Source organism: Akebia trifoliata, chromosome 7 (assembly GCF_017979445.1).
Source record: "Akebia trifoliata isolate Shusen 1 chromosome 7, ASM1797944v1, whole genome shotgun sequence".
Classification (NCBI taxonomy): Eukaryota; Viridiplantae; Streptophyta; class Magnoliopsida; order Ranunculales; family Lardizabalaceae; genus Akebia; species Akebia trifoliata.
The window spans coordinates 33,014,446-33,023,821 of record NC_141381.1 but is presented as its reverse complement, the minus strand read 5'-3'; the positions used below and the strand labels follow the sequence as shown (position 1 = coordinate 33,023,821).

Sequence of the window (9,376 nt, the reverse complement as noted above, 5' to 3'; positions counted from 1 at the left end):
TGTTTGTTTCTTTACCCAGACTAGTCTTTGTACCCATTTCATCACTTAATATGCATATCGATCAATTTCCTTTTCTATCCCTAAGAAAAAAGATCTATGGTTTTGTACACTTGCCACGCCAGCCGTGTACTATTAGTGAACCGCTTAATGATGATTCTTTCAAAAATGCTGAACTGACTTTGTCGGACACTACGCTGATGTGGAGCGTTGAATGCAGTGTTCAACAAAATCAGTTTAGACAGTCTTTCAGAGGACCGTTTAAAAGAAGACAAGCTGCCGCTGCTGCTTCACGCTTGTAACAACTTCAATTGATTACTTGCAATTCGCTTCTTGTTTGTGAGTGAGAGGGATCATCATCTTCATAATAAGAATGGCAGAATCACTTATATCTGTTTTTCTTGAGCCAGCCATGGGAAAACTATACTCTTTAATCAGTGATAAGTTCCAATTGTTGTGGGGTGTGGAGGAAGAGGTGGAAACATTGTCCAGTTTGTTGTCAACAATTCAATCACTGCTACAAGATGCTGAGGAAAAGCAAGTTCACTCCAAGCTGGTGAGAGATTGGCTGAGAGAGCTTAAAGATGTTGCTTACGATGCCGATGACGTATTGGACGAGTTTGCAACCAAAGCTTTACGATCGAAGGTGGAAAGGGAAATTCAAACTAGCAAGATGAAGCGGGTACGCAATTTCTGCTTTTCTTGTTTTAGTTTAAAACCACTTTTATTTCGACATGACATAGCACACGACATAAAGGAGATTAATGTGAAACTAGACAAAATTGCAAAGAAACGAATTGCTCTCAATCTTCAAGTGGGAGATGTAGTTGGACCACTTGAAATAAGATCGAGAGTAGATACTGCCTCCTTGATACATGAATCAGATGTTTTTGGCAGAGAAAATGATAAGGAGAAGTTAATAAATTTGTTGATGTCGGATGGATCTGCTGCAAAGGAATTAACTGTTATTCCCATAGTCGGTATGGGTGGACTTGGAAAGACGACCATCGCTCAGCTCGTATACAATGATGACAGGGTCGAGAAGCATTTCAATGTTAAAGGATGGGTTTGTGTGTCTGAAGATTTTGATCTCAAAAGAATAACGAAAGCAGTTATCGAGAGCATTTCCAAGGAACGATCTAATTGTGAGGAGCTGGACCCACTTGTTAAACAAATTCAGGAAATTGTGACTGGGAAGAAATTTCTGCTTGTACTCGATGATGTATGGAAGGAAGATTCATCAGACTGGTGGGAAGTCCTCAGTGCTCCTTTGCGATATGGCGCAAAGGGAAGTAAAGTTATTGTCACCACCCGAAGCGAAAGAGTTTCATCTATCATGGGCACTATTCCTAGTTATCTCTTGGGAATTTTGTCGAATGCAGATTGTTGGTCGTTGCTACGAAGACGAGCATTTCCAAATGGAAGCTGGGATGGGTATCCGCATTTGGTGACAATTGGTCAAGAAATTGCAAAAAAGTGCAAGGGTTTACCGTTGGCTGCAAAGACACTCGGAGGGCTCCTCTTACGTAGTACAAGAGAAGAAAGAAAATGGAAAGATATTTTGACAAGTGAAATGTGGGAATTACCTCAAAGAGGAAAGGATGGTATCTTAGGTTCTTTGAGATTAAGTTATCATCATTTGCCATCACATCTAAAACAATGCTTTATGTACTGCGCCATATTTCCCAAGGATCATGAATTTGACAAGGACAAATTGGTCAAATTGTGGATGGCAGAAGGTTTTATTATGTCCGAAGGGGCGCAAAGGGAAATGGAAGATGTGGGTAGTGAATACTTTGATGAGTTGTTATGGAGGTCATTTTTCCAGTATGAGAACGTTTGGATGGACGATTGATATACAAGATGCATGACCTGATTCACGATCTAGCACAATCAGTTTCAGAAGGTGATTGTTTTAGAATGGAAGGTGATCAAATAATTCATTCTTTTGAAAAGACCCGGCATTTATCATGCTTCACTGGTGCAGAAAATGATTCGACGATCTTTGAGACGTTTCTTAAATGCAAAAGGCTACACACTCTACTGGTATTCTTGAAAAGTTCATTGATAAGTGTCCCTGATAATCTATTCCCACAAATAAAATTCCTCCGTGTGTTGGATTTCAGTGGTGCACATGTCGGAGAGTTGCCTGATTCAATTGGCAATTTGAAACACCTACGATACCTTGACCTCTCTGATACAGACATTGAAAGAGTGCCTGAATCCACATGCAACCTTTATAATCTGCAGACATTAGATGTTAGTGACTGTCGGGATTTGGTTGAATTTCCCAAGGACATACGAAAGCTAATTAACTTACGACACCTTACCTTTCCCCCTTTTTGTTTGACGTCTCTGAGAATTGGGGGATTAACATGTTTACGGACATTGTCGGAGTTCGTTGTAGGTAAAGAAAGTGGACATGAGATAGGACAGCTGATGAGATTGATCAACCTGAGAGGTGAATTGAAGATTTCAAAGCTTCAAAATGTGGACAGTGCGAAGAGAGATAGCACTGTAACTGTATTGAAGAATAAACAATACATTGAGGAGCTGAAATTGGAATGGGATGATGATAATAATGCAATAAGTAGTGTTGAGGAGGAGAAAGAGAGGATACTTGAAATCCTTGAACCTCACCCAAATCTCAGAAAGCTAAGTATCGAAGGCTACAATGGTGTAAGATTTCCAAGTTGGATTGGGCATCCATCATTTTCAAAACTGGTGGAGATTAGTTTAATGAATTGTACATCATGTGAAACCCTTCCTATGCTGGGGCAGCTACCTTTACTTGAGAAACTTGTCATAGGGGGAATGGATAAAGTAAGATATGTGGGTCCTGAGTTTTGTGTTGTTGATGATGGCGCCATGATTAACAGTAGTGGTAGACCAGCAGCTTTTCCATCGTTGAAAGAGCTTAGAATGGAATCAATCCCAAATTTAGTGGAATGGGGTGGCATTGAAGAAGGTGATTTCCCTCTCCTCCAGATTCTTAATATTTGGGAATGCGAGAGTTTGACATCTCTTCCAAAGGGATTTAAAAACCTCATCTCCCTTGAAACATTGTGGATTTTCAATTGTGAAAGACTCGCAACCTTGCCAGAGGAGGGACTACCCACCTCGCTTCAATCGATCTGGATCGAAACTGTCCATTGCTAGTACAACGGTGCCAAGAGGAGTGTGGCGAAGATTGGCCCAAGATATCACACATCCCCGACTTTCGAATTGAATGAAGTTAACTATGGAAGATCAACTGAAGCACATATTTGTTTCCAGCCCCAGGTATCTAATCTTTCTATGCCTTTTATTTATTTATTTATGAGGACTTCTATTGTCACACTAACTTTTGCTAACGGCACCCCCCAAAATGTGTGTTAATTCTTTCTTTGGTTATTAAATTTTACATGTGAATTGGGGTGGCGATAGCAAAAGTTGGTGTGGCAATAGAATCTCTCTTATTTATTTGATTTGGCCTTTGGGTGTGATATATTGTATTGTAGTTAAATTTCTTATGTAATTACTAGAGAATACAATATCGATCACACCATTTATGTATACTATGGAAAAATTAGATCAATCCTAAATCAAGTTCTAGAGATGATGAAAGATTAGATCTGATTTTTCAAAATCAAATTATCACATTTTCTGTATCTTAGTTTTTTCAGAATTTAAATTCTAACTTTATTTCTTCCTATCATTTTGACATTGATTGAATTAATATGTTGTCTCTCAATGGTTAAAGTCTGGAAAACATTGGAAAAACTAAATATGCATAAATAAAATTTTATTAAATATAAAATATGATTTTTCAAAATGAGCTGATTTTTGGAGAGGACAATCTCTTCACCATAGAGATCATCCTCACAAAAAATCAGCTCATTCCAAAGCTTCTAACCCATTATTTGAAAATGTTTGGCAAACTTTAGGGCCGCTGAAACGCTCTATATATATATATATATATATATATATATATATATATATATATAGTTTGCCAAACATTTTTCAATAAATGGTTAGAAGCTTTGGAATGAGCTGATTTTTGTGAGGATGATCTCTACGGTGAAGAGATCGTCCTCTCCAAAAATCAGCTCATTTTGAAATTTCTAACCCTAGTTTACAAATTGAAGAATCGTGGACCGTCCAATTTTTGTAAATCACTTTTGATGGGGTTAGAAGTTTTGTAATAGGCGGATTTTTGGTGAGGATGATCTCCTCATCATAGAGATCGTCCTCACAAAAAATCAGCCCATTCCAAATCTTCTAACCCATGTTTTGAAAAATGTTTGGCACAATGCTTGGCAAACTTTAGGGCCGCTAAACCGCTCCCATATATATATTAAAGTTTAGTAAATGAAAAAAAATTCGATTTTTATTTTATTTTAATATAATCAATTAAATAGCAATTTTTTCAGGTTCAAAATCAAATTTTTTATGAGAAAATTGGGTGTCTTAACTCGAGCCAATCTAGTTTAACTGGGAGTTTTTCATTTAGCTCTAGTAGAATTGAATGGTAAATCTAGATTCATTTTGCCATCCCAAAACATTGCAATTTTGAAGCATTGTAGATGATGATTATAGTACAAGTAGATCCAATTTTGGAAGTTCGAAGTACATCATACATGATTGATTCCATGTCCCTTCTATTATGATCTGTAAGTTTGGCAGGTAAAAGAACTGAAAATGGACATATATCCTATCTTGGATGAACTAGCATCATCAATTAGCACCCTCAAACACCCGTCATCAAAAAAAATTAGCACCCTCAACCTTGAACGTGTCCGTAGATTTAAAGGTCATCTCCTTGTATTAACTCAACAAGTTAAGAAGGTATACTAGGCAACCACTTGTCATCTTCCACCAATTTTCCTCACAGCTACCTCTTGTTTTTGTCTCATGCATTCTAGCTATTGGAATGGCTTTTCAGGTCCGTGACGAAATAGAACAGCTCATGACGGAACAAAAGGAGAGAATGGAGGCTTATTCAATAAGCAATCAATAATTCTGCACCGCTCTCACCTATGAGTTCAATAATCGGAAAGGGCTTCGAGCAGTACTGTTTTATCATCAAGCAAACATGGAAGCCTTAGTGAGTTCTTCATCTTGTAATGGGTACAACATCGAACAGCTCAAAATGTTGTTAGAAGCATATTTTGTTGTCATTGACGACATCCTTAGCGAGTTGTAATCAGTAAGAGATGATATTCTGCATTCTAGAAATAGAAACTTAATTGAAACTTTTTCTTCTTGTGGAAAGAAGCTCGATACTGAAGATTTTTAATTTCATTGTTGGTGTTGCAGCTCAAAGAGCACATAGGTGACATTGAAGATCTCATCAACATTAAACTGGTGAAAAAACTTGACAGAAAAGCTTTAGATTTTTCTTACTCATCTGTCTTCTAGTTTGAAAGATTATGAATACATTAATGTGCTTAAACAGGGCCATATTCAAAATCAGTCGATACAGTTCAAGTAACTATACACAAGTTACTGGTGGAATAAAAGTAAAAACAAAAAGAGGAAATCTCTTTTATCATAGCTTAACGAAGCAGTATGATGGTCATCTCATTTTCCTTCATATTAATAACTAAAACTTTAAGGTTTGTGCAATTTGTGCCAGCTTAAATGATTGTGTATTTACTCTTTCGTTCCTTCTCATAGATAAGAACTCTAGGCATGCTAAAATCACGATTCCAATCTTTACCTTGAGCCTTAAACGCATATTTGGTACCTTCAGATAAGACCCAAAAAAAGGGATTTTCTTTCGCCAAGTGTTTTGCTGAGGTTGTATCTCATATTTTCAAAACTGAGATATTTTAATATACAATGTTGACACTAGTATGGTTTCTTGAAGGTGTAAAATTTGGATTTACTGTCTTTGTAGGTTCCAGTAAATGATCTGTAGTTTTTGGGAAGAAGACCTCATAAGTGATAGGAAAGGCCTCTAGAAAAGTCTTATTGATTTTCTGTTACGCAATTTTTTGCTACTTCTCTTATTTATCAGATCCCAACTTGAAATTGATACAGTGGCCACCCTTCTTGCTTGCCAGCTAGGTGTTCCTAATATCTGTTAATTGCATTTTGATATTATCAACTACCTGAAAGCACTGCTGATTACTTATACATTTATGCTGAACCCAATAACATTAGATATGGCTACCCATTTTCTATCAAGAGACTCCGATCTATGGAAGAACATATGTGCTGACGAATATATGAAATGTGGTGTGATTGAATGTTACTTCTACAATATTAGGCCGAGAGATGGCAATTGTGGTCAGTTTTGAACAAATAAGGTGTATAATCACAGCCGACGAGGTTATTTTGATGAATTCCTTGGATGGTAGTGTTGTGCAATATGAATCAGAACCATGCAAGCGCCTTCAAACTAGCATAGGTCAAAGTGGTAATTATACTTACTTTTTGTTTATTTATTTATTTTTTTTATTATTATTATTTTTTGTTGGGGGGGGGGGGGGGGGGGGGGGGTTTATTTTTAAAATATTCTAAAAGCAAGATCTTTGGATGGCACAATATGCTAGGATGAGTTATTTCACTTATCCCAGCCATCTATTTGGGCATTTTAAGTCTTTTAATAGAATTTATATATTTTCTAGCTTAAGATAGAATTGAATGGAGAAATAAGATTTATGTTGTTCTTGTTGCCTGTTGTATCATTGGCTCTTTTATAGAAATCTCTATAAAAGTTTGTGACTATTGCAAGTTTGAATAATACATGATGTAAATCTTAAAATAAAAATTAATGCATTTTATATTGATTGTGATGTTTGTATCTTGACACATTTGAGATTGTCTATAAATTTTAAGGGTTGTTAGTGAACCAAAAGCTCTTAAAAAAAATCATTTTTAGCTAAACATGAGAAACAATTAAAACAATCTTATATGGCATTGTTGTTAGGATTTTCTATATGTTAGAAATGAACTTTGCCTGAAAAGCTTACAACTTGTACCGATTCAACTCAGATGATTTGCCTTCCGAATTCAGAGCAATAGAACTGGCTTTGGAACTCACACGCATGTCTCTTGAGGCTCAGGTATGTGAGTCTACCCGTACGACTACCTGTTCCCTCTTAGTCCATACCCAAGGTGGGTCGCACAGTTTCAGTGTTGAAAACTCATTTTTCCTAATAAATGCAAAAGAGTCTGTTTCGTGAAAATGTAAAATGTGTTTCAAATCTAGAGAACTCGATTTGTGTTGTTTATGTATAACTTATTGATTCATTTCGATCCCTATTTTAGGTTGAATATTAATTTTGGTTCTTTTATCACTTTTTGCTATAATTTATATACCATTTTGAGGTTCTTAAATTTCTTTGGAATATCTTCTAAGCTTATGAGATAGTGAGAGTGGATATGAACACACTACAATTAACAAAACCGACCATAAATTTTTGGGATAGGACTTTGATGATTATGATTATGGTCTTGTAAGCTTATGAGATAATTGGAAGGATGGGACTGTTGGGGGTGGGTTGGTCTGTATCGGATCCTACTTATGTTTTAAATTTATTGCTACACTTAATGATAGTAATTCTTGATGTGTCTACATTTGCATTAATCCATATATATCGGCACTGGTTGTAATTATCGTCTCTGAACCTGTGTGAGGATAGATGTGCACACATTTGATGGATCCTTTGGTGCAGAAAACAACCCAAGAAAGGGATGCAGGAAATGGTGCCCAAACAATTTTTATATATATATTTTTGGCTCGAGTCAATATAATTTAATTGGCAAGTTTTTCATTTAACTCTAGTACACTTGAATGGGAAATCTGGATTCATTTTGCCATCTCCAAAATGTTTTAGGGCAAGGGTTTGTAGGTGACGATAGTCCAAGTACATCCAATTTTGAAAGTTTGAACACCATACATGGTTGATTCTATATTCCTTCCATTACGCTTTTTTGGTTTAGCAGGTAAAAGAACTGAAAATGGAGATACATCTAATCTTGGATGAATTAGCACCATCAACGTCGAACACATCAGTCGATTTAAAGGTCATCTCCTTGCATTAACTCGACAAGTTGTCATCCATCTTCCACCAATTTCCCTCTCAGCTACTTTTTGTTTTGCCCTCATTCTAACTATTTGAATGGCTCTTCAGGTCTGCGACGGGACGGACGATGATAAAGACATGGTTAAGATGTAAAACGAATTCCAGGAGTCTTATGGAGTACACATTTTATGGAGGATTTCACTAATAACTTGGCATGAATGAGTGTTTGTCTGGTACATTAAAATGGATAACTTAACTTGATTGAACTTTTCTTTCTCACTTGCTTTTCCTCCAAACTTGGCCGAGGTGGGGTTCCACTAGACTGCAGGTTAGTTGGATCAACTACTTTCAACTTTAGTTTGATTTATGTATTTGGGATGTTTGAGCTGCAGAAATAAGGAGAACTCCATGACAATTTTTCGTGTTTTTTTTTTTCCCTCTATTTCCAGTGTGTATGCTTGAAGAGAAGTCACTCTATGCTTCCTTGTCGAATATTGGAGTGGAAAATTCCAGTAAATGTCAGATGGAGTATCACCGCATTTCATCTTTTCCTGCATTGATTGGCAAAAACTATGATGGGTTCTCCTTTTGCGCTTAGTAGGTTCACCAAGGATCTCGTTAAGAAGAGGGATTGCGTGCTAATGTCCAGAGCTCTGTTCATAGGAGCTTGGTCGATTCTCAAAGCTCAACCATACTTTGGTGTTCATATCATTGTGGTGTTATTCACCTCTCCCAACCATTAAAATTATACTTGCTTAAATTTCTTGTTATAATGGTTGGGAATTATTGGATTTATAATTACAAGTTGATGGGTATAAAGAATCAAGTCCACTTGACCCCTTCATTGAGCATAAGATGTCATTGATTGCATTTCATTTTTCTTTATTTTTATAATAGAATTAATTGGGTCTGTTCTGACGGGTATCGATTGAGGGTGACCTTTTCTCTAATAATCTCTGAGAGATGTAATCCCATCTCAACCATTCCTTGGACACAGTTTGAACAGCAATATTCCACATAACTCATAATTAAACACAATATAGTTAACAAAATTCTTTGAATGTTGGGAAAAATATAGAAAAAGGAAACAAGAAACTTAAAATTATAGTGTCATTAGCATTTTTAAAATATTTAGAAGATAAGAGATATCTTTTAAAAAAAAAAAACCAATAAGGTATCTATTGTTTGAAAAAGTAAATGATGGTGAATGCAACATTGCAAATAATCCATTTTAGTAAAAATAATCATTAAACAAACAGGTACGTGTTAAATATTTTAAAAACACGTATGACACGGTTTTTGACAAGTAGGTGATTTTCCTTGCCTTCGTGAGCTTAATATCGTGGATTGCATTAGTTTGATTG

At 36.1% G+C, this 9,376-nt stretch overlaps 1 pseudogene across 1 annotated transcript; it reads left to right on the top strand.

Moving 5' to 3' along the window:
• The first annotated feature begins 207 nt into the window (after window positions 1–207).
• On the top strand, window positions 208–8,860 carry LOC147399228 (putative disease resistance protein RGA4 pseudogene; annotated as a pseudogene). Its single transcript, XR_015180111.1, has 7 exons — window positions 208–3,279; window positions 4,655–4,824; window positions 4,922–6,400; window positions 6,979–7,049; window positions 7,933–8,013; window positions 8,121–8,340; window positions 8,462–8,860. The product of XR_015180111.1 is annotated as a putative disease resistance protein RGA4 pseudogene (transcript).
• The last annotated feature ends 516 nt before the right edge of the window (window positions 8,861–9,376 follow it).